At 38.0% G+C, this 24,095-nt stretch overlaps 1 long non-coding RNA gene across 1 annotated transcript; it reads right to left on the bottom strand.

Moving 5' to 3' along the window:
- Positions 1 to 4,352: 4,352 nt before the first annotated feature.
- Positions 4,353 to 4,709, bottom strand: LOC102664204 (uncharacterized). The gene is made up of 2 exons (XR_005886613.1): positions 4,641 to 4,709; positions 4,353 to 4,564 (listed from the first exon to the last, which is right to left on the bottom strand). It is a non-coding gene; the product is annotated as an uncharacterized lncRNA (long non-coding RNA).
- Between the last annotated feature and the right edge of the window lie 19,386 nt (positions 4,710 to 24,095).

Genomic DNA, 24,095 nt, shown 5'->3' with positions numbered 1-24,095 from the left:
ACTTAAAAAGTTTAGGTAGTAAGGATAAATAATATTTGAAAAGTTAAAATCAACATATATTTTGATGATATTCATTTATTCCCATTTTCCTATTTCCAATTATGCCTATTGACACTTAGTTGCCAATGTTGCTTGATTCAGTTATTAGTAGTTAGTAGAGGTCAAATTAGAAATAAGAAAATGATATAAAAGATAATAAAATTATAATTATTGACAACGAAAAATAATTTCATATTCATAATAAGTCAAAAATGAAAACTGTCTAACTCATATGTGAATCAAATAAGAAAATCAATGATAGATAATTGAAATACCTTGCGATTCATTCTCTTATTTTATATAATCAGGTTTACATGATATGTTAATTATCCATACTGATGGAGGAAATTTCCTAAGCTAATATTTAAGATGGTAAACTTGGTGAGACAACCATTTATTAAAAGTAACCTCCCTGACATGTAGTGCTACTTACACTTAAACTCTTTTGTGATTTCCTTCCTAAGAAGAGGAGATAAAGGTAAAAAGTGGAGCGCAAGTAGCACAACTCATAAAGAAAGGTTTAGGAAAAAGATAGAAAACATAAGATAAAAGAAATGTCCTAAAAAGGAGATTCCTTTTTTTTTAAAAGCTAACTTATCCTACTTGCGGCACAAAATGCAGAAATCGCAGCAAGGTAGCATAGCATTGTGTCCCCTCCTTATGGGATGTTGTTGTAATTAAGAAAATGAATCAAAGTGGTGCTTTTGCATTTGGGGCACTTGGGTTCACCCTCATTGACCATCATATACATAAGGCAGCGAGAACACCCTACTAGCACCATGGAAATGTCTTCAGGGCTCCGAGTGCAGCCGCGGTTGTTGTTTTTTCTGCTGCTGCTGCTGCTGTTGTCATCTAGGCTTAGTTCGCTGGACACACATGAGCTTGTTGGCGATGTTGGTGGCGCTATTGGTAATCGAGTTGGTGAATCAGGTATCTGATTGGCAACCCTTGGTGGGGGTATGTTCAAATTCAAGCCATGGTTTGAAGTGCTTCCTTTTTTATCGCTCATGTTTCTTCCAATTTTGGCCAAAGGATGCTACCTATTTTGACTCAAACTGTTAGATAAATGATGCCGATAAAAATTTCTAATTAAGAAGAAAAGAGCACAATGAGTACCTGTGTACCTTAAAAGGCTTGAAGGATCAAGCTTTGCCTAAAGGGAAGCCAAGCTGTGAACGAGAAAAGAAAGGGGGGTGAATGGTTTTGTGTTGAAGGCCAAGGGAGGCATTTTATAGGATGAAAATGTAGGGGGTGACTTAAAGCATATATGTATTTTTAGATTAAAATTTATTTCTCTTTTCGGTTTACAATTAATTGCCAACATTATTTTATTAAGTTTTTAATATTTAACAAAGGTTTGAATTAAAGACAATAAAGGGAAATAAAAGCAAATTGGAGTAATATGTAATTTTCATGAAAATTTAATCGGGTTTATATTATTTATTTATGACCGTATTGAATGAGAAAATTGAATTTTTCATTGAATATTTAAGATGGTTTGACTTGATGGGCAACTATTTATTAAGCATAACATCTGCGCAAACAAACGACCCCCATAACTTCTCTTAATCACTCTGTAAGACACCCTGTCGTATCCTATCGGATATCAGATAGACATATTAAATAAGTGTCATGTGACATAGTAAAGTTGGTTCATTCAAATGTTGAATCTCCATACTCAAAAGATGTAGAATGTTCTAGCTTGCAAGAATAATTCATATTTTAAAACTAAAAGAAAATTTAAGAACCACATATATTTTGATGGTATTCAATTTATTTTCCTTTTTATTCCTTGTTGTTTTGATGATATTCTCTTTTGCCTATTGAGATCAGTTGTCAATGTTGTCTTGCCAAGTTTTTAGTATTTAACTAGAGGTTGAATTGGATACAACAAAACTATATAAAAGCTAATTAAATTCTAATAATTGATAATGTAAAATTGAAGTGGATCAGTTGGTTACTAGAAGAGGGGTAGGATAGTGACACGCAAATCGATCAAGCAAGTTTTTGCATCAAACACGTTTCTGATTTTTGCTTCTCTTGTTTCTTGCTTGGAAATTCGAAGATATCAAGGAGTATGACCTTTTCTTCTCAAGTTCTTGGATTAGATAATGAAACAAAGTAAAAACCAACAAGTAAACTCAAATATTATTGCTTCAAAATCTACTCGTAAAATCTCATAATTAAGTCTTTCAAATTTGGAAAATAGGCGGTATTCAGATTACTACCTAACATTCATTTTTTTCAACTTAGTACCTGAATTTTTTTTACGTTTCAACGTAATGCCTGCAGTTAGTCCCTTTCCGTTAAGTGATGAAATGGCAGACAGAGTGTCACGTCATCAAGCCTAGTCACTGCCACGTATTTACCTTCTTCACCTCCTCCCCTTCTCCAACGAAAACCACCACCACTCCCGACCGCACCATGCCACCATCGTCGAACGCGGTACCTCGAATACCTCCACCTTCATTGCCAGCTCATTACTATCTTCTTTCCACTCCACTTATTAGTAAAACAGTCTTCCTTCAACTCCACTTATTTTCACTCCTTAACGGCATCGTTGTTCATACACTTCTTAGGCAAACAAGAATAATCCAGCGTTAAGGTTTCCCTTCTCCGGCGATAATGGAGGTAGCAACGAACATGCGAAACCCCGCCACTACCGTGTTGTAATCACCTGCATAATCAAATGCTTTTAGTATTTTGCGTGGTTATTCTAAAAAATAAGGGTTTTTATTTTTTACAAAAGCAAACTTCTTACATTTGACATTTTTCATTTTTTTTGCAATCACCACCACCATCGGCACCTCTATCACCACCAACATTATCATCGGCATCGCTATCGCTATTGCCACCACCACCACCGGCACCGCTACCACCACCACCATAACCATATGCACCGACACTACTACCACGATCACCACCTATGCAACGACTACCATCCTCCGCAAAACCACAATTGTCATCAATATTGCCACCACCAATGCCACAGTCGACATCGGCACCACCATCACCATGTTGTAATCACCTACAACATTGCTGTCACCACCGCACAAAAAACAATCTTAAACTAATTTCATAGGATATGAAACTTTCAAAATGAGTTTATATTAAAACTAAAAATTGGAGAAAACAAAAACTAACCCCATCTTGAAAACTTCTTTTAAAAGAATTAAAAATAAGTTGTCGTTTTTAAAAAGCTTGAAGCACAAAACCAAAACTCCGTTCAATATTTACGATGGTTTGACGTGATGATGCAACTATTTATTCGTTGTAACATCCGAGCAAACAGATGGCCCTATTAACTTCTTTTAATCACTCATTAAGACACCGTGACTTTGATAACATGTCATATTCTATTGGTTATCAGAAAGACCTATTAAATCAGTCTCATGTATCATAATAACACAAATTCATTCAAACATTGATCATTCACACTCAAAAGACTTAAAACGTTTAGGTAGTAAGGATAAATAATATTTGAAAAGTTAAAATCAACATATATTTTGATGATATTCATTTATTCCCAATTTCCAATTTCCAATTATGCCTATTGACACTTAGTTGCCAATGTTGCTTGATTTAGTTATTAGTAGTTAGTAGAGGTCAAATTAGAAATAAGAAAATGATATAAAATATAATAAAATTATAATTATTGACAACGTCGAATAATTTCATATTCATAATAAGTCAAAAATGAAAACTGTCTAACTCATGTGTGAATCAAATAAGAAAATCAATGATAGATAATTGAAATACCTTGCGATTCATTCTCTTATTTTATATAATCAGGTTTACATGATATGTTAATTAGCCATACTGATGGAGGAAATTTCCTAACCTAATATTTAAGATGGTAAACTTGGTGAGACAACCATTTATTGAGAGTAACCTCCCTAACATGTAGTGCTACTTACACTTAAACTCTTTTGTGATTTCCTTACTAAGAAGAGGAGATAAAGGTAAAAAGTGGAGCGCAAGTAGCACAACTCATAAAGAAAGGTTTAGGAAAAACTTAGAAAACATAAGATAAAAGAAATTTCCTAAAAAGGAGATTGCTGTTTTTTTTAAAAGCTAACTTATCCTACTTGCGGCACAAAATGCAGAAATCGCAGCAAGGTAGCATAGCGTTGTGTCCCCTCCTTATGGGATGTTGTTGTAATTAAGAAAATGAATCAAAGTGGTGCTTTTGCAATTGGGGCACTTGGGTTCACCCTCATTGACCATCATATACATAAGGCAATGAGAACTCCCAACTAGCACCATGGAAATGTCTTCAGGGCTCCGAGTGCAGCCGCAGTTGTTGTTTCTGTTGCTGCTGCTGCTGCTGTTGTCATCTTGGCTTAGTTCGCTAGACACACATGAGCTTGATGGTGATGTTGGTGGCGCTATTGGTAATCGAGTTGGTGAATCAGGTATCTGATTGGCAACCCTTGGTGGGGGTATGTTCAAATTCAAGCCATGGTTTGAAGTGCTTCCTTTTTTATCGCTCATGTTTCTTCCAATTTTGGCCAAAGGATGCTACCTATTTTGACTCAAACTGTTAGATAAAAGATGCCCATAAAAATTTCTAATTAAGAAGAAAAGAGCACAATGAGTACCTGTGTACCTTAAAAGGCTTGAAGGATCAAGCTTTGCCTAAAGGGAAGCCACGCTATGAACGGGAAAAGAAAGTGGGGTGAATGGTTTTGTGTTAAAGGCCAAGGGAGGCATTTTATAGGATGAATATGTAGGGGGTGACTTAAAGCATATATGTATTTTTAGATTAAAATTTATTTCTCTTTTCGGTTTTCAATTAATTGCCAACATTATTTTATTATGTTTTTATTATTTAACAAAGGGTTGAATTAAAGACAATAAATGGAAATAAAAGCAAATTGGAGTAATATGTAATTTTCGTGAAAATTTAATTGGGTTTATATTATTTATTTATGACCGTATTGAATGAGAAAATTGAATTTTTCATTCAATATTTAAAATGGTTTGACATGATGGCAACTATTTATTAAGCATAACATATGGGCAAACAAACGACCCCCTTAACTTCTCTTAATCACTCATTAAGACACTATGTCGTATCCTATCGGATATCAGATAGACATATTAAATAAGTGTCATGTGACATAGTAAAGTTGGTTCATTCAAATGTTGAATCTCCATACTCAAAAGACGTAGAATGTTCTAGCTAGCAAGAATAATTCATATTTTAAAACTAAAAGAAAATTTAAGAACAACATATATTTTGATGATATTCAATTTATTTTCCTTTTTTTTCCTTGTTGTTTTGATGATATTCTCTTTTGCCTATTGACATCAGCCGTCAATGTTGTTTTTCCAAGTTGTTAGTATTTAACTAGAGGTTGAATTGGATACAACAAAACTATATAAAAGCTAATTAAATTCTAATAACTGATAATGTAAAATTGAAGTGGATCAGTTGGTTACTAGAAGAGGGGTTGGATAGTGACACACAAACCGATCAAGCAATTTTTTGCATAAAACACGTTTCTGATTTTTGCTTCTCTTGTTTCTTGCTTGGAAATTCGAAGATATCAAGGAGTATGACCTTTTCTTCTCAAGTTCTTGGATTAGATAATGAAACAAAGTAAAAACCACCAAGTAAACTAAAATATTATTGCTTCAAAAGCTACTCATAAAATCTCATTATTAAGTCTTTGATATTTGGAAAATTGGCCATATTCAGATTACTACCTAACATTCATTTTTTTTCAACTTAGTACCTGAAATTTTTTTAGGTTTCAACGTAGTGCCTGCAGTTAGTCCCTTTCCGTTAAGTGATGACATGGCAGACAGAGTGTCACGTCATCAAGCCTAATCACAACCACCACCACTGTCGACCGCACCACGCCACCACCGTCGAACGCGCCACCTTGAATACCTCCACCTTCATGGCCAGCTCATTACTGTCTTCCTTCCACTCCACTTATTAGTAAAACAGTCTTCCTTCCACTCCACTTATTTTCACTCCTAAACGGCATCGTCGTTCATACAGTTCTTTGGCAAACAAGAATAATCCAGCGTTAAGGTTTCCCTTCTCTGGCGATAATGGAGGTAGCAGCGAACATGCGAAACCCCGCCACTACCGAGTTGTAATCACCTGCATCATCAAATGCTTTTATTATTTTGCTTGGTTATTGTAAAAAATAAGGGTTTTTAGTTTTTACAAAAGCAAACTTCTTAGATTTGGCATTTTTCATTTTTTTTTTGCAATCACCACCACCACCGACACCTCTACCACCACCAACATTATCATCGGCACCGCTATCGCTATTTCCACCACCACCATCGGCACCGCTACTGCCACCTCCATACACTATTTAAAAATACACTTTCAACATCGGTTATTTATGGCATGCTAGATCGGTTTTAAAACCGATGTTGAAAGTACTGATATTGAATGTATTATATTTAATATCGGTTTTGAAAAACTGTTGTTAACATAAAAAAGCTAACATCGGTTTTTTAAATAACCGATGTTATATATAATGAACTACAACAAAATAAGTGTATACATGATGAACGTTGACATCGATTTTCTAGAAAAACCAATATTAACTAATAGATTAACATCGGTTTTCTGTTCATGATGTATACATTTATTTTGCTATAGTTAGTTATATATAAAATCGGTTATTTATAAATAAAAGATGTTAACATTTGTACAGTAACATCGGTTATGTATAAATAACTGATGTTATTAGAAATAGCCAACATTGGTTTATTGAAAAACCAATGTTATGGTGTATGTTGACATCGGTTTTTCTAAATAACCGATGTTGTTTACTATATTGACATTGGTTTTTCTAGAAAATCAATGTCAATGTTCATGATGTATACATTTATTTTGTTGTAGTTAGTTATATATAACATTGGTTATTTATAAATAACTGATGTTAACGTTTGTACAGTAACATCGATTATGTATAAATAACTGATGTTATTAGAATTAGCCAACATCGGTTTATTGAAAAACCGATGTTAAGGTGTATGTTGACATCGGTTTTTCTAAATAACCGATGTTGTTTACTATATTAACATAGGTTTTTCTAGAAAATCAATGTCAATGTTCATGATGTATGCATTTATTTTGTTGTAGTTAGTTATATATAACATTGGTTATTTATAAATAATCGATGTTAACATTTGTACAGTAACATCAGTTATGTAGAAATAACCGATGTTATTAGAAATAGCCAACATCGATTTATTGAAAAACCGATGTTAAGGTGTATGTTGACATCAGTTTTTCAAAATAACCGATGTTGTTTACTATATTAACATCGGTTTTTATTAATAACTGATGTTGTTTTCAAGTTTTTTTTTATATAAGCCTTTTGTTTTTACAATAAACCCAAAATTGCAAATAAACATTTTATTGTACTTTCAAGCAGTTTTAATCATAATAAACAATGAATAATTGATTTTTTGTTAACAACTATCAACAAATGAATTCAATGTTCAAATAACATTGGAAATGGAAAAAATGTGAAACCAAAGTAAACTAAGCTAAACTTAATGTCCCTAAATCCTAGCTCTGAGCTCTAACTCGGAGATAATACTGTGCCCACTGGATCCGAAGCGCCTTTAATCTCTCTAGCTCCAATGGTCTAGGATCGTTAAAATACTGCATCATGAAATAAATGATAATAAGTTAATAATGTAATACAAATTATAAAAAAATCAAATTTGTTTGAAATAAACGTACCGCTTCCTAGTTATTCCTGAAACTTCCTAAAATGATGGTGGACATCCAGTACATGACATAATAGCTGCACTCAGTACTTCTTTTTTGTCTATCACACTAAATACATAATGAAATTTGGATATTAATTAAACAATTAGTGTATAGACACATAAGAAGTATATATAAGCGGATGTTTTATGTAAATGACGTACCTTGACGACAATCCACCTAGCAGGAGCCTTTGATTGAGGCTGTGAAGCATCATCAAGAACTTTTAAAGCACTGTTCCAGACGAGTAGCAATTAAAAACCGGTGTTGTTGAGGTATTTGAATGCAAATGCATTGAAAAAAACACTAACCTGTTAATTATCCCCTTAAGGTAGTTGTCTGGCCTGTTATACAATGAACAAAACCAGACAACTAGGTGTTCCTTGGGCATGATGACCACCATCTGCCAGTGCCCGCTGCAGTGGAAACGAATATGGGTTAGTATATTAGTAAACATTAACTAAATTCAGTTATTTTGTGTGACTTACCCATTCAGGAAGGCTCCAAGGTAGACATCGCATTTCGAACTCTGCATCCAACTCTTTATGTAACTTTCAGTCTCAAACTACGATTGCCCAGACCTCTGAATGGACTATGGCTCAAGGAATCCATACAGATCAGAACTCCCCGCTCAATACTTGTTTCAGTCAGATGCCTGTTTATGTCAAGTCAAAGTTAAATATTTATGAATTGAAAGCAATAACTTAGGTAATTAAAAGTAATCTAAAATGACTTACAGAATCCACAACTGTAACATTGATATGCAAAGAAATTGACCACCGTGTGCGATTTCGGAGAGGTCTTCGTGATTTATGTAGAGCGGGAAGTCTGGATTAAAGACCCCGAACACGGTGGCATCCCATGTAACTTGGTAAGGCCTCAAGAAAAGCTCTAGGATGGTCAATGCCATCAGATAAAGTGGATCATCGACCTCCGGATCTGGCTTTTGAGGTGGTTTTGCTGAAGACACAACTGGTTGTTCATGAAACAAAGTTAAATGGCCTAATTTGAGGCACGTTGAATGAATTAATTCAAAAAGAAGAAACATATAGTAAGAGTAAAGTACCTGCTGTGATAAAGACTTGACCAGATGTGTCGGCCAAGCAAGGAAGGTGTGAATTGCCTGCCCTACTAAGGAAATCTCATCAGTGGGTATAGGAACGGGAGCATCTGAATCTTTAACCTCCTCCACAACAACCTTTACTTGGCCAGGCAACAAAGGAATGTTATGAACAACAGTGGATCCCTCATAAAATCTTCCCAGGGCAACCAGGCGGGCAGGATTTGCTTCGATGTACAAGTCGCACCTCTCTGAGTCACCCGTCTTAGGATCGTTTCCTGAGGGATCAACACAACTCTCCTTTGTGCTTACTTGAGGACCTGAGGGACCAACCAGAGGCTCCGGAGGCAGTGCAAGTCCCTGAGAATGCATCTGGGACTGAAACTGAGACTGCATCTAGCTGAACATTGCCATGAGCTGCCAAGTCACTTTTTTTGTGATCGACTCCTCTAGCTAGTCCCTGATTTGCTGGGTCAGTTGCTGCAATTCTTCAGGAGGCAGCGAGGAAGAGCTGCGGGACGTCCATGGAGCTGATGATGTGTCATTATTTTCTCCTATTTCTTAACCCTTCTTGTCACCATATTATTACTGATTAGTCTTAATTGTCAAATTAATTATGCAGTTTTATCATTTGTGCCTACTTGACTAATTTTATGTTTTTAATTTAATTTTAGGAGAATTATAAGCAATTGGGCTTGAATCCGGAATTGGGCTTGAACTTGAAGAGAGTAGATAGTTTTATTTTATAAAATCTTATCTTATCCAGATTTTATTTCATCTAGATTTTATTTCGTCCAGATTTTATTTCATCCAAACTTATCTTATCTTGTCCAGGTTTTATTTTATTTCATTTATAGGCTTGGACTTAAAATAGATTTGTAAGCTTTGGGGTTGAAAACATATATAATAGCACCAAGGTTTTAGTTTGGAGAGTTTTTGGGGAGAGGAGACAATTTTTCGGAGAGGAGAATAATTCTAGGGTTTTAGAATTCCAATTTTTACTGTTCATGTGCACTGTTCACGTAGAATAAAATTCGTTTTTGGCAATTTCGTTTCTGCTTCAATCTACAATTTCGTTTTCTACTGATTAATGGAAGGCTAAGTCTCCAGCGTTGTTTTCTCTTGAGGATCAAGCATAACTTTCTTTGAGGTTTTGTTATTACTATTGAATTCTGATCAGTTTTTCCTCTTCACCAATTACTCTGTATTTGTTGCTATTAATCCATGCATGCTTAGTGCTTGATTAATTGTCTATGTGCTTAATTTACATTCATGCTTAATGATAAGTTTCGTTCGTGATTAATTGGTGTATGTGTTGCTTAATCACATAATGACAACCTTATGTTAATTTTCGCTTAGTAATTTAATTTAGGGTTAGATTAAATGGTTAAATTGATTAAGGATAAATTCTCGTAACCTAGGATAAGAGACTTGCTTGTTAATCAAGGGGAAACAACATGTTTTAATTCTGTTATTTTCTAATTCAAATTTGCTTGTTGTTTAATTTACAAAAACAAACAACCCCCCCCCCCCAATTCGTTACTGTTTTATTACTATCTGTCATGAATGTTTGGTTGACCATTGCTCGTTGGGAGACGACCTAGGATCACTTCCTAGATACTGCATTTTAATGTTTATTTGATTTGGGTACGGCCTCGATCAAATTTGACGCCGTTGTTGGGGAGCAGTGGGCCAAAGGTTCATAATAGTGTTTAGTTTTTTTTTTTTTGTGCATAGCTCTGTCGTTTAGGTTGTGAGTGTGTGTTGTTTTGTTTTGTGTAGCATTCTGTTTTGCATTTCAGTCACATCCCCTGTTTAGTGACTATTTCAGTTTTGTGTTTTGCTGTGAACAATGATTAGCGACAAATTCAATTTTGTGTTTGCTGTGAATAGTAATTAATGATTGATTTTGCAATTTAATTAGCGATTTTTGTTTTGATAGTTAGAGTTTTTATTTTTTGGCTGATTTTTTGTGTGAAAAATACCAGGAGCACTTGGTGTGACAGTATTTGAGAGAGACAAATTTTGGAAACTTGGTTTTAGCAAAACTTAAAACGGCCATAACTTTTGCTTCGGGTATCAAAATGACTATTATTATATATGCATTTGGGGTAGAAAAAAATTTCCCATACTATGACAACCTGCTTTATCCGGTTGGGTCTCCCAAACTCAAAAAATCAGTCGTTTACTAAGTTTTTTTTATTTTTCAAGTATTATTGTCCTATTTTTCTAAACTTTTCTTAGGTAGTTTTCATTGTTAGACTTTGAATTTTTGTTTGAAATTTTTTGTGCTATCTTTTCATGATTTTAGGGTGTTGCTCACAAAATTTCAACTCATTTGGATATCGTTTGAGTATAGCTGTAGTTTTACCCCCTTGTTAGGTGCTTGTTGAGAGATACATGATTTGCTGCATATAGTGCATGACTAGGGGCAATCCAGGTGATTTACAGCCCTTTGATCCTGAAATAGATAGAACCTTTCATAGATTAGTTAGGCATAGTGTGCATCCTGATCATTCTGTGCATTTTGAGCATTGTGAGCATTTTGAGCATTTTGAGTATTCTGTTGCTGGTGATTCTGAATATTCTGATTTTGAGCATTCAACTACTAATTCTTATACTGAGAACATGGCTCAACCTCCACCTTATGAGAGGACTGATGTGTCATCATTTTCTCATATTTCTTAACCCTTTTTGTCACCATTTTAATTACTGATTAGCCTTAATTGTCAAATTAATTATTCAGTTTTATCATTTGGACCTATTGGATTAATTTTGTGTTTTTAATTTAATTTCAGGAGAACTATAAGCAATTGGGCTTGAATCCGGAATTGGGCTTGGACTTGAAGAAAGCAGATAATTTTATTCTACCAAATCTTATCTTATCTAGATTTTATCTCATCTAGATATTATTTCATCTAGATTTTATCTTATCATATCTAGATTTTATCTCATCTAGATACTATTTCATCTAGATCTTATCTTATCTTATATAGATTTTATTTCATCTAGATATTGTCTTATCTTATCTTATCTAGATTTTATTTTATTTATGGGCTTGGACTTAAAACAGATTTGTAAGCTTTGGGGCTGATGACTATATAACAACACCTTTCTTTCATTTTAGGCCTCTTTTCATTTTAGTCACTTTTCATTTTAGGGAGAAAGAATAATTTTAGGTTTTGCAATTCCAGTTTTTACTATTCACATAGCAATAAAATTTCATTTCAGCTTCAATCTACAATTTCATTTTCTACTGATTAATGGAAGGCTAAGTCTCTGTCATACCCTAATTTCGTCCGGGGATTATAATTTGATGATATACAACCATTGATTGGCCGCTTCGAGATATTTGGCACCCTTTGTTGCACAATATGTGAAGTCCCGAGACGTGCCGAAAATCAAAAGGAAGCAGGCTTACGCGATCCGTGAAAATTCCGTGATGTGACGGAAATCGAAAAGAGGTATTTTCCGCAATCCGTGAGTTTTCGTAACTTCTTCGAAAGCTAAAAAAGAGTAAATACATAATCCGTAAGGACTCGTAACCTTGCGGAAGGAAAATAAGTATCGTTACGAAATTCGTAAATTTTCGTAACGTTATGGAAAAAGAATTACCAAAAAAAGGTAGAGGGGTGCATTTTGTAAAAAGGGGGGTACAAATAGCAATCAGGCCCACTTGGGCCTTCCAGATTCTTCCTCTAGAAGGCTGTTGCTTCTGAAGGAAGCAACCTTGCTCGCCTGGGCGAGCTGGGTGGCAAGCTCCTCCCCTATTTTGCTATAAATAGGGGGAGGAGTGAAGGGAGAAGGGGTTCAGCCTTCTTGGCACTTCTTATTCTCTCGAAATTGCTGAGGAAAATTATTTCCGTGAAGAAAATCCAAGCCGAGGCGCTTCCGTAACGTTTCCGTGAGTAATTACGCGAAGATTCTCGACCGTTCTTCAACATTCATCGTTCGTTCTTCGTTTTCTTCAGTCTTCAACGGGTAAGTACTTCAAACCGAGCTTTTCAATTCATTCTATGTACCCGTGATGGTCCACATTTTGTTTCATGTATTTTTATTCTCATTTTCATTCGCTTTCTATACCCCCTTTTGACGCGCTTAAGTCATTTATTTAAGTCATTTCTCGCCTAATCTAAAAATAAAATAAAATACCTTTTAGTAAAATAAAGCGAAAAATCAATCGGACGCTTTCTCTTTGGGGATTTCTCATTCTTAATTGAATTGACTAATAACTAAAGTGAAACTAAGGCTAAAATCAACCCGCCAAGTCAAGCTCGTCCACAAAAAAATCACTAAAAAAGGATTTGAAAGTTTATCATCTCAGTTTTTCTTACCAAGTAAAAAGGATCATTTTTAAGGTCCAACGCCTTAAAATGATCACCTTCCAAGTAAAAAGAATCGTTTGATTGACCCTTAAGGAAGAACTACGTAGGTCTGATTTCCTCTTTGATGGAGGGTACGTAGGAGCAAGAGCCCCGCTTTTGTCGACCTCAAAAAAATAAAAAGAAACAAAAGTTAAGATAACACAATTTCACAATTCTAAAAAATAGGTTGTTGTCCTTTGAGACAAACATGAGAGGTGCTAATACCTTCCTCAAGCGTAAATACAACTCCCGAACTTAGAATTTTCATTTTGACCGGTTTCCTTCGGTTTTTCTGACGTTTTCCACAAATAAACGTTGGTGGTGGCTCCGCGCATCTTTCCTCCTTTGGAAAGCGCACCCGTGAGCCCCGCCTCGCTCGCCCGCAAAAGGGCACGTTGCGACAGTTGGCGACTCCACTGGGAACTTTTTTTGTGAGTTAGGCCTATTTTAAGGAATTGTGGATTTGTGAAACTTCGTGTGTGCATTTGTTGAACTGTGTAAAATGTAAATAACTATTGTCTATTTCGCATTCTTTACACTGCATTCTAAGCACCCACAGGTTTGAGTAAAAAAAGGGGGCCCTATACCCGGGTTCATGGGAATTTAAGGAGTGGAGGTGAATCTATCATCATGCTAGGTCTCCGACTTGCTTGATAATAGTGAAACCTCGTCTAGAGCTTTCTCTCTTTATAATGTGTTGTCACTGGTATTCCATACCGCCACAATATTATTATCTTGAGTGATGATACCTCTAGAAAACAGCCGTGTGAGTTATGAATTGTTGGGGAGTAGTTATTAGAGACCCCTAGATATTGTCCTATAGGTTCCCAAATAGGGGCAAAGAGCAAACACGCTCCGTGCCATTCGTTCTCATGCATTTTTTGGTAAATAACACTAGTTTATAGTTTTGCTAGTGATGTTTGGTTTCTTTAGAGTAATACATAACCTTTTTAATACTACATTGAGGCGCCATCATGCCCAAAACATAGCATTAAAGTTGGATCTCTGCAGTCTCGTATGTGTGAATTACCCCTTTGTGTTGTTTTCTTTCCGTTTCATGCATGCGCATCTGCATCATACCGTCACACATGCGTTGTATGTGGGTCTCGTCTTTTGTCATGGGAAGCCGGAAGATCCATATCGTCTTCTTAACTGCACACATGGGGCACTACGCCCCCCAAATGCGCAATAAGGAGAGATAATTTTCCGGGCTCTCGTGTCCGTAAATGCATTCATATCATGCACCACATAAACATCTCTTCAGCATCATAATGAACATATCGTTCCTGCATTTGTCCGTTATCACATTCCCATTTTGCATGAGTCATTGCATCATCATGCATATGCGTTCAACATACTTTTTGTTTGCTCATACATGATCCTTGTATTTTCCTCTACAAAACAAAAACAAAAAAAGGGAAGCATGAAAATTCATGATGCATTCTTAGTTGCATGTGTTAGGTACCATGAGCCAACCATGTTGGGATCATAAACCCATTTCTAAAATTAAAAAAAAAAAACACAAACAACAAAACAAAATGATTGAGCATGGTACCTAATACGTGGTTAATTAAGAAAGGATGTCTCTTCGGGCATCTCAATCTCATAATTACATTTTTCATGCATAGCATGTGTATTCTCGAGTCTTTCATCCCTATGAAATGTTGTTGAAGTATTGGCGATCAAAATTGCCATTCTCTGGGTTATGGGGTTGAACCAAGCTCGTGCTTTTACGAAAAGGTTCATCGAGTCAAGTTGAAGTATGAAAGTAACCATCTTGCAAAAAATTGGGGCAAAAGATGGATCGTGTTACATCGCTCCTTCGTCTACTGCCAAACACATTTAGGGTTGTCGATGTCCCTGTTACTTCCAGTTTCACCTTGACGGAGATGCCATGGACCATGTTGAAAATCTAAATTGATTCAACCCCATATCCTGTGTAAAAATTCGCAATACTTCAATCATTCGCATACATCCATGTTGTTCATTGGTTGCATTGCTCATTGCATTCTTTCCTTGAAAAAAAGAGAACCTAATCATTGTTATAAAAACAAAAAAACGGCATGCTTTACGGTGCCCTCACCGAACCTGTGCTAGAGCTAGAGTAATGGGTAAAGCGGAGGAGGTACAAGAGTAGATGGAGGCCGACATGGAGGCCATGAAAGAGAAAATGGCCGCAATGATGGAGGCCATGATGAGCATGAAGAAGATAACGGAAGCCAATGCGGTTGCAATTGCCTCTACCAGCGTTGTTGCTAAGGTGAACCCGACGTCCCCATCTGGCATCAACCAAATGAATCATCCAACCTCAGATATGGTAGGCAAAGATTTGGGAAGTACGGGCGGCCCCCATGATGTGCAAATTCAAAACGAGCACGTCTTCCCACCATATGGCTTGCCTCTCAACTATACGCCACCCAATGTGGCGTACACTCCCAATAAGAATGTCAATAACCCCACCCCTATACCCATTGAGAGCCAATAACCCCAAACTGATCATGCACATGTCTCTTAAACCGTGGGAGAGACACATGAAATTCCCCACCATAATCTAGCCGACTTCGAGCCTTGGCTCGGATATGCCACTGAAGGGCAAGCAGTTGGTGGTATACCCCTTGAAAACACTTCGGAAGGCCCTCAGTATCACCCCCAGCTACACCTCTTGCATTCCACAACAAGTAAAAACCCTCATGCTATGGCAGAAATGGGAAAGTTGGATCATCTAGAGGAAAGGCTCAGGGCCATTGAAGGAGGTGAAGATTATGCCTTTGCTAACCTAGAAGAATTGTTCCTAGTACCCAATATCATCACCCCTCCCAAGTTCAAGGTGCTGGACTTTGACGAGTACAAGGGGACTACTTGCCCCAAGAACCATCTAAAGATGTATTGTCGGAGGATAGGGGCATAAGCAAAAGATGAGAAATTGCTGATACATTCCTTCCAAAGAAAGTCTTACTGGGGTAGCTGTTACCTGGTACACTAACTTGGAACCTTCCCGAGTCCATTCTTGGAAGGACCTAATGGTTGCCTTCGTTAGGCTATGTCAGTATAATGGCTTCGGATAGGATGCAACTACAGAACATGTGCAAAAGGGGGGCACGGATCTTTCGAAGAATACGCCCAAAGATGGAGAACCTGGCAGCTCAAGTGGCACCTCAATGACGAAAAAAATGATGACAATGATAGTAGACACATTACCAGTATTTTACTATGGAAAATGGTGGGTTACACACCTTCAAGCTTTGCGGATTTGGGTCTTCGCCGGCGAAATGATCAAAGTGAGTCTAAAAAGAGGCAAATCTGATCATCTTGCTTTGATTAATGCAAAGAAAATTGGGGCAAATGAAGAGGGTGAAGATGAAGGAGAAGCCCGTGCTGTGACTGCCATTCCAATATAGCCAAGTTTCCCACCAACCCAACAATGTCATTACTCAGCCAATAACAAACCTTCTCCTTACCCACCGCCCAGTTATCCACAAAGGCCATCCCTAAAATCAACCACAAAGCCTACCTACCGCACTTCCAATGACAAACACCACCTTTAGCGTAAACCAAAACACCAACCAAGAAATGAATTTTGCAGCGAGAAAGCCTTAGAATTCCAGTGTCCTATGCTGACTTGCTCCCATATCTACTTGATAATTCAATGGTAGCCATAACCCTAACCAAGGTTCATCAACCTCCATTTCTCCGAGAATACGACTCGAACGCAACGTGTGCTTGTCATGGAGAAGCCCCGGGGCATTCCATTGAGCATTGTAGGGGCCTGAAGTGTAAGGTGCAAGGTCTAATTGATGCGGGCTGGCTGAAATTTGAGGAGAATCGTGTGTAAATCCTAACATTGACAAGAGATGCCACACATGGGGACTGAAATTTTGAAAGCTGTTGTTAGATGTCTCTAATGACTCATCAGGATTTTCAAGTTTGTACCATTATTGTAAACCACAGTTACAATGTTAAATGAAATGGATAAAGTTGATATCTTTGTCCCTCGTCCTCTCACAAACACATCTTTGCTTATTCAACTTTCACTGGAATGTGGGTGCAAGCCATTGGTCTGTTTGCTCAAGCGACCTGTGCTCCTGAGTTTGGACTTCCAAGACCGTTCAATCAGAGATTACTCGTCTTGCACGTTGGTGGGGCTGCCGTAAAACAACAAGTGAAGTTCAAAACAAATAAATTTCAAAATAAAAATAAAAATAAAAATAAAAAAAAGGTTCAAAAAGAAAAAGAAAAAAAAAAGCATTTGATTGGCTGTGTTTTCAAGACGTTCATGTGACCTTATTCCGGAAAGTTTGTCTTTTTAGAGAGAAGTGAGTTATCAAGAATAGGATGTTGGCCTCAGTTACCTTAAGAAAAAGGGGAGTTGAATTAAGATATGAAGATTATTCCCCAATTAAACTTTCACTCTCTCTTTTCGGATTAACAATGCACCCTTAAACATGAATTACTCAAAAGACAATTCAAAATAAACTTCTTTAAAGCAAAAGATAAATAGCAATAAATAAAAGAAGTTTAAGGGAAGAGAGGAATGCAAACTTGATTTATACTGGTTCGGCCACTTCCCGTGCCTACGTCCAGTCCTCAAGCAACCCACTTGAGATTTTCCACTCTCTTTGTAAAACTCCTTTTACAAAGTCTGAACCACACAGGGACAACCCTTCCCTTGTGTTCAAGAATCCTCTACAACAAGAGACCCACGGTCTCTTAATCCCTTTTCAGAAATAAGAAGAAGAGAAGAAGAGATCTCTCTTAAAAGAGATAGATTGTACAATGAAGATCAATCAAAATTCCTTATTGAATATGCAAGTGGTTGACCAAGGAATCTTTTTGAGAGGATAAAATATTTCAGTTCAGAAAAACTCTTAATCTTTTAAGAGGATAAAACTTTTTGGGTAATGAAAACTCCCTTTAAGTTCGTGTTTCCAAGTCACCTTTGATGGTCATTCATAAAAAATTTGAATAGGTGTGACTCTTGGCAATTATTTTCTGAAAATCCCCTATGGTAATCAATTACACATTATAAATTTTGAATTCAAATTTCTAGTGACTGTGATAAACATTTTCAACTGCCGGTAATCGATTACCATAGAGAAAATCTCAATTTGAAATGATAGAATTCTTTGGTCAAACCTTTTGTATTTTCAATTTGGAAACTTCTTCCTAAAGATTCTAGAGATCAACTTGATCATATATCTTGATTTTCTTAGATTCTTGTCTTGAGTAAAACTTAGAAGCACTTGATCCTTTAGCATCATCAAGACATCAAAACATCTTGCTTCTACATAGGAGTCATTTGACTTAATCCATCAACTGAAAGATTCTTCAACTATTTCTCGTCCTTGGAAAATTCTTTTTGCAAGAATCAACTGCTTCTTTCATCCTTCCTCACTACGAGGTTGTGAAGACAAGACAACAATTGGTACCTCAAAGCCTTACACTGGGGCAATGAAAGGTACCATGCAAAAACCTCAAACGAACCTAGGGGCAGATTAGAAGTTCTCACCCAATAGGTTCCTTGCTACGAGGTCATGACGAAAGACAACGATTGTACCTCAAAGCCCTACACTGGGGCAATGAAAGGCCCCATGCATAAACCTCAAACGAACCTAGGGGCAGATTAGAAGTTCTCACCCAATAGGTTCCTTGCTACAAGGTCATGACGAAAGACAACGATTGTACCTCAAAGCCTTACACTGGGGCAACGAAAGGCACCATGCAAAAACCTCAAGCGAACCTAGGGGCAGATTAGAAGTTTTCACCCAATAGGTTCCCAGCTACAAGGTCATGACAAAAGATAACAATTGGTACCTCAAAGCCTTACACTGGGGCAATGAGGGGCATCGTGCATGAGCCTCAAGTGAACATAAGGGTGGATCAAAAGTTCTCACCCGTCGATGTTTTTAAACAAGAAAAAAAGAAGGGGAGACAAGCCCTGGAATTTCAATAGATTGATTAAACGTCAAACGGCTCCATTGTCGTCACTCCAAAATGGTCAAGTGACTAAATCAAACAGAATATACACTCTGAGGGAGTTCTCGGAGAGATTTGCAAAAGATAGTGTCGCAACCTACCCTTTGGCGGGAGGGCGACGCGTGACTCGCGGGATGCGTGTTCCACGAAAGGAATACGCGCGGAGTCGCCACCAACGTTTATTCGAGGAAAACGTCGGAAAAACCGGAAAAGACGCGATCTACGAACTTTTTAGTGAAAGGTTCGGGAGTTGTATTTACGCACGGGGAAGGTATTAGCACCCCACACGCCCGTCCCAAGGGACGGCAGCCTTTAATCGAATGTGCAAACATGACTTTGATTTTTATGTTCCCTTTTATGTTCTTATATCTTTTATACCCTTTTTATATTTTTTCTTTTTTGTGGTCGACAAGGGTGTTTCCCTTTGCTCCTACGTATTCCTCAATTGCGATGAGGAAATCAGACCTACGTAGTTCTTTCTTACCAAATGATTCTTTTTTTACTTAAGTGGTGATCATTTTAAGGCGTTGGACCTTAAAAATGATCCATTTTACTTAGTGAGAAAATGAAATGACGAACTTCAAAAGCCTATTTTTGTGGACGAGCTTGACTAGGCGAGTTGATTTTAGCCTTAGTTTCACTTTAGTTATTAATCAATTTGATTAAGAATGAGAAATCCCAAAGAGAAAACGTCCGATTGATTTTCGCTTTATTTTACTAAAAAGATATTTTTTGATTATTATATTATTTTTTACCTCTTTTTGATTTCCAACGTGGTTACGGCACGACCGAACGGTCGGAATTGATTTTAACCGAAGTTAATGGATAATACAATTCAAACGTTCGGTGGAAATTTATTTTATTTTTAAGTTAAGCGAGAAACGACTTAAGTAAAATGGCTTAAGCACGTCAACAGGGGGTATAAAAAGTAAACAAAACGAGAATAAAAATGCACGAAACACAATGTGGACCACTACGGGTACATAGAATGAATCGAAAAGCTCGGTTCGAGGTACTTACCCGTTGAAGATCGAAGAACGATGAAGAACGAATGAAGAACGTCGAAGAACGGTTGAAACCTTTGCGAGATTCCTCACGGAAAACGTTACAGAAACGTTTCGGAAGCGCCTCGGCTTAGATTTTCTTCACGGAAACAATTTTTCCAAGCAAATTCCAAAGAGAGAGAAGTGCCTAAAGGGCTGGGATCCTTTCCTTCTTGCTTTCCTCCCCTATTTATAGCAAAATAGGGGAGGTGGTTGCCGCCCAGCTCGCCCAGGCGAGCAGGGTTGCTTCCTCCAGAAGCAACCGCCTTCTGGAGGAATCTTCTGGAGGGCCCAAATGGGCCTGGGTGCTATTTGCACCCCCATTTTTACTAAGTACACCCCCCTCTGCTGTTTTTTGGTGATTCTTTTTTCGTAAAGTTACGGAAACTTACGAATTTCGTAACGATACTTGTTTTTCTTTCCGTAATGTTACGGAACCTTGCGGATTACATAATCATCCCCTTTTTGACCTACGGAATGTTACGGAACCTCACTTAATTATGCAACGATGCTTCCATTTGATTTCCGGTGTGTCACGGAAACTTACGGATTGTGCATCAATATTTTTTGGTTTTTCGGCATGTCCTGGAATTTCATAAATTGCCTAATGATGGGTGCCAAGCACCTCACAAGGACCAAAGAATGGTCGCATGTCATCAAGCAAAGGTCCCCGGACGAAATTAGGGTATGACAGTTGCCCCTCTTTACTTGTCTTTTATTGGAGATAAAAGGAAAGTAAAGATAAGACACTAATTTCGTCTCTCTCGATTTGACGAGAGTTGCAGGTGACCATAAAATCTCCACATGCAAATGACTTGTTGTTCCCAAAATTTCACAAATTGCCTAATGATGGGTGCCAAGCACCTCACAAGGACCAAAGAATGGTCGCATGTCATTAAGCAAAGGTCCCCGAAAATCAGTGTATGACACTAATTTCGCTCCTCTCGGTTGACGAGAGTCGCGGGTGACCATGACTTGTCGTTCCTAGGATTTCACAAATTGCCTAATGATGGGTGCCAAGCACCTCACAAGGACCAAAGAATGGTCACATGTCATCAAGCAAAGGTCCCCGAAAATCAGTGTATGACACTAATTTCGCTCCTCTCGGTTGACGAGAGTCGCGGGCGACCATGAAATTTCCGCATGTAAATGACTTTGTTGTTCCCGGAGGAACAAAAGGTGCAGAAGACTGTGTCAGCCCCTGCATGCTATCAAGCGTTCTGTCTTACAGATAGTAAAAGAATGGGTGCGAATAACCATAAGGTATCTCCGCGTATCATGGGTGCAGAATGACCAAACTTGGTCTCTGCTTGTCATCGGGCCCGCCGCCTCTGGATGACAAAAGGGGTGCGAATAACCATAAGGTATCTCCGCGTATCATGGGTGCAGAATGACCAAACTTGGTCTCTGCGTGCCAACGGACACGACTGTGTCTGAATGGCAAAGGGGTGCGGATAACCGTAAGGTATCTCCGCGTATCATGGGTGCAGAATGACCAAACTTGGTCTCTGCTTGTCATCTGCTCTGGATGACAAAAGGGTGCGGATAACCGTAAGGTATCTCCGCGTATCATGGGTGCAGAATGACCAAACTTGGTCTCTGCTTGTCATCTGCTCTGGATGACAAAAGGGTGCGGATAACCGTAAGGTATCTCCGCGTATCATGGGTGCAGAATGACCAAACTTGGTCTCTGCTTGTCATCTGCTCTGGATGACAAAAGGGTGCGGATAACCGTAAGGTATCTTCGCGTATCATGGGTGCAGAATGACCAAACTTGGTCTCTGCTTGTCATCTGCTCTGGATGACAAAAGGGTGCGGATAACCGTAAGGTATCTCCGCGTATCATGGGTGCAGAATGACCAAACTTGGTCTCTGCTTGTCATCTGCTCTGGATGACAAAAGGGTGCGGATAACCGTAAGGTATCTCCGCGTATCATGGGTGCAGAATGACCAAACTTGGTCTCTGCTTGTCATCTGCTCTGGATGACAAAAGGGTGCGGATAACCGTAAGGTATCTCCGCGTATCATGGGTGCAGAATGACCAAACTTGGTCTCTGCTTGTCATCTGCTCTGGATGACAAAAGGGTGCGGATAACCGTAAGGTATCTCCGCGTATCATGGGTGCAGAATGACCAAACTTGGTCCCTGCTTGTCATCTGCTCTGGATGACAAAAGGGTGCGGATAACCGTAAGGTATCTCCGCGTATCATGGGTGCAGAATGACCAAACTTGGTCTCTGCTTGTCATCTGCTCTGGATGACAAAAGGGTGCGGATAACCGTAAGGTATCTCCGCGTATCATGGGTGCAGAATGACCAAACTTGGTCTCTGCTTGTCATCTGCTCTGGATGACAAAAGGGTGCGGATAACCGTAAGGTATCTCCGCGGGCTACCAGCTCTTGGGTCATGGCAACAAAAGGCGGTGTGGTCGACAAAAGCGAGGCTCTTGCTCCTACGTATCCTCCAATGAGGAACTCAGACCTACGTAGTTCTGGATAACTTGTGAGACTTGAAAAAGTCTCGGTGTTTTCTCCACTAAAATGCAAACATGCTTTAGCAAAGAGACAAATATTCCAACTGATTTAGAGCAGCATATGCTTTTTTGAGTGAGAAACAATGCGTCTACCGGGGAAGGAGAGTCTGCTGATGAAATCTCCCATAACCATAAATGAGATCTTGGATGTTAGCATTTCGTTTCTAAATGACCATTTAGAGGAAACACTAGGTTCGACAAAAATAGAAGAAAATCACTCAAAGTGTATCAATCTCGCACAGGTAAGTGTTTCATCCTAATTCCGGACCATAGATATGTCATGACTTGACTTTGCAAATTATTTCCTATCAAATCAAAAATTACATGCGTGATCATGGATCAATAGGGCTTCCCTTGGGAATGGGTTCTTTTGGTGGTTTCTTCTTTCGGTTTTTGTGTGTTTTTGGCTTTTAATTTTCCTGGCTTTTTCTTTTTCTGTTTTTTTGTTTAGTGCGGGGCGAGAAAAAAGGGTCGCTAGCGCACGGAATTTTGGTTGGTAATTAAAAGGGGGGAGACCATTTTAGGTCGTGGTTTCCTTTCCTTCCTTTTTGTTCATTTGGTGACAATTCTGTATTGTTCAGATATTGTCTGGTCCAAAGACCTCTCTGCATATTTCTTCTTCTTTTTTCTTCGATCCCCGATCAGGGGCTTTCTTTCCTTCTTCTTCTTCTTCTTCTTCTTCTTTTTTTTCTTACTTTCTCCCATTCTTTGATTGGGAATTTTCTTTCTTTTCTTTTTGCTTTCTCCCACTCTTTGATCGGGAATTTCCTTTCTTTTCTTTTTTGCTTCCGAGGGTAAGGATTGACATTCTCACCCTAGGTCAAGGTTTATGGTGAGTCAGGATGTTGGCTCAAGGTTTGTAGAATGGCTAGACATGATACATGTCGGGGTTTGGTTTGGTTCAAGGATAAAAGGGATGCCCCACATTATTTCCATGACACAAATGCGAAAATGATGATTTGGAAACTTTATGCAAAACTGGTCATGCATGCACCTATGCGGACACTCAAGTGTCAAATCTTTATGGTCATGTGATGCTAGGGTTCAGGATTCATTTCCTTTATTTTAGTCAACCCAACGTTTCCAAAATATGTTCTTTTATCAATTTGTGCATTCATCCGAGTCCATTTCGGGCGTCTGGGAAAATCTTCACAGCATTCACCCTTCAGGTGTATACACATTTTCCAAAAATTGGTTATGATCAATGAATTTTTTCAAAGAAAAGTTGGAAATCGTCTCTTTTCAAAAGCATGTTGGTTTTTCAGCTTGACAACTTATTTTTTCTTTTTTTCTACCTTTTTCCTTACTTGCCTGTTTTTTTTCCTTATTTG

This window comes from Glycine max, chromosome 10 (genome assembly GCF_000004515.6).
Source record: "Glycine max cultivar Williams 82 chromosome 10, Glycine_max_v4.0, whole genome shotgun sequence".
NCBI classification, from domain to species: Eukaryota; Viridiplantae; Streptophyta; class Magnoliopsida; order Fabales; family Fabaceae; genus Glycine; species Glycine max.
The sequence above is the reverse complement of the archived record's forward strand: the minus strand, read 5'-3'. Positions and strand labels throughout refer to the sequence as shown.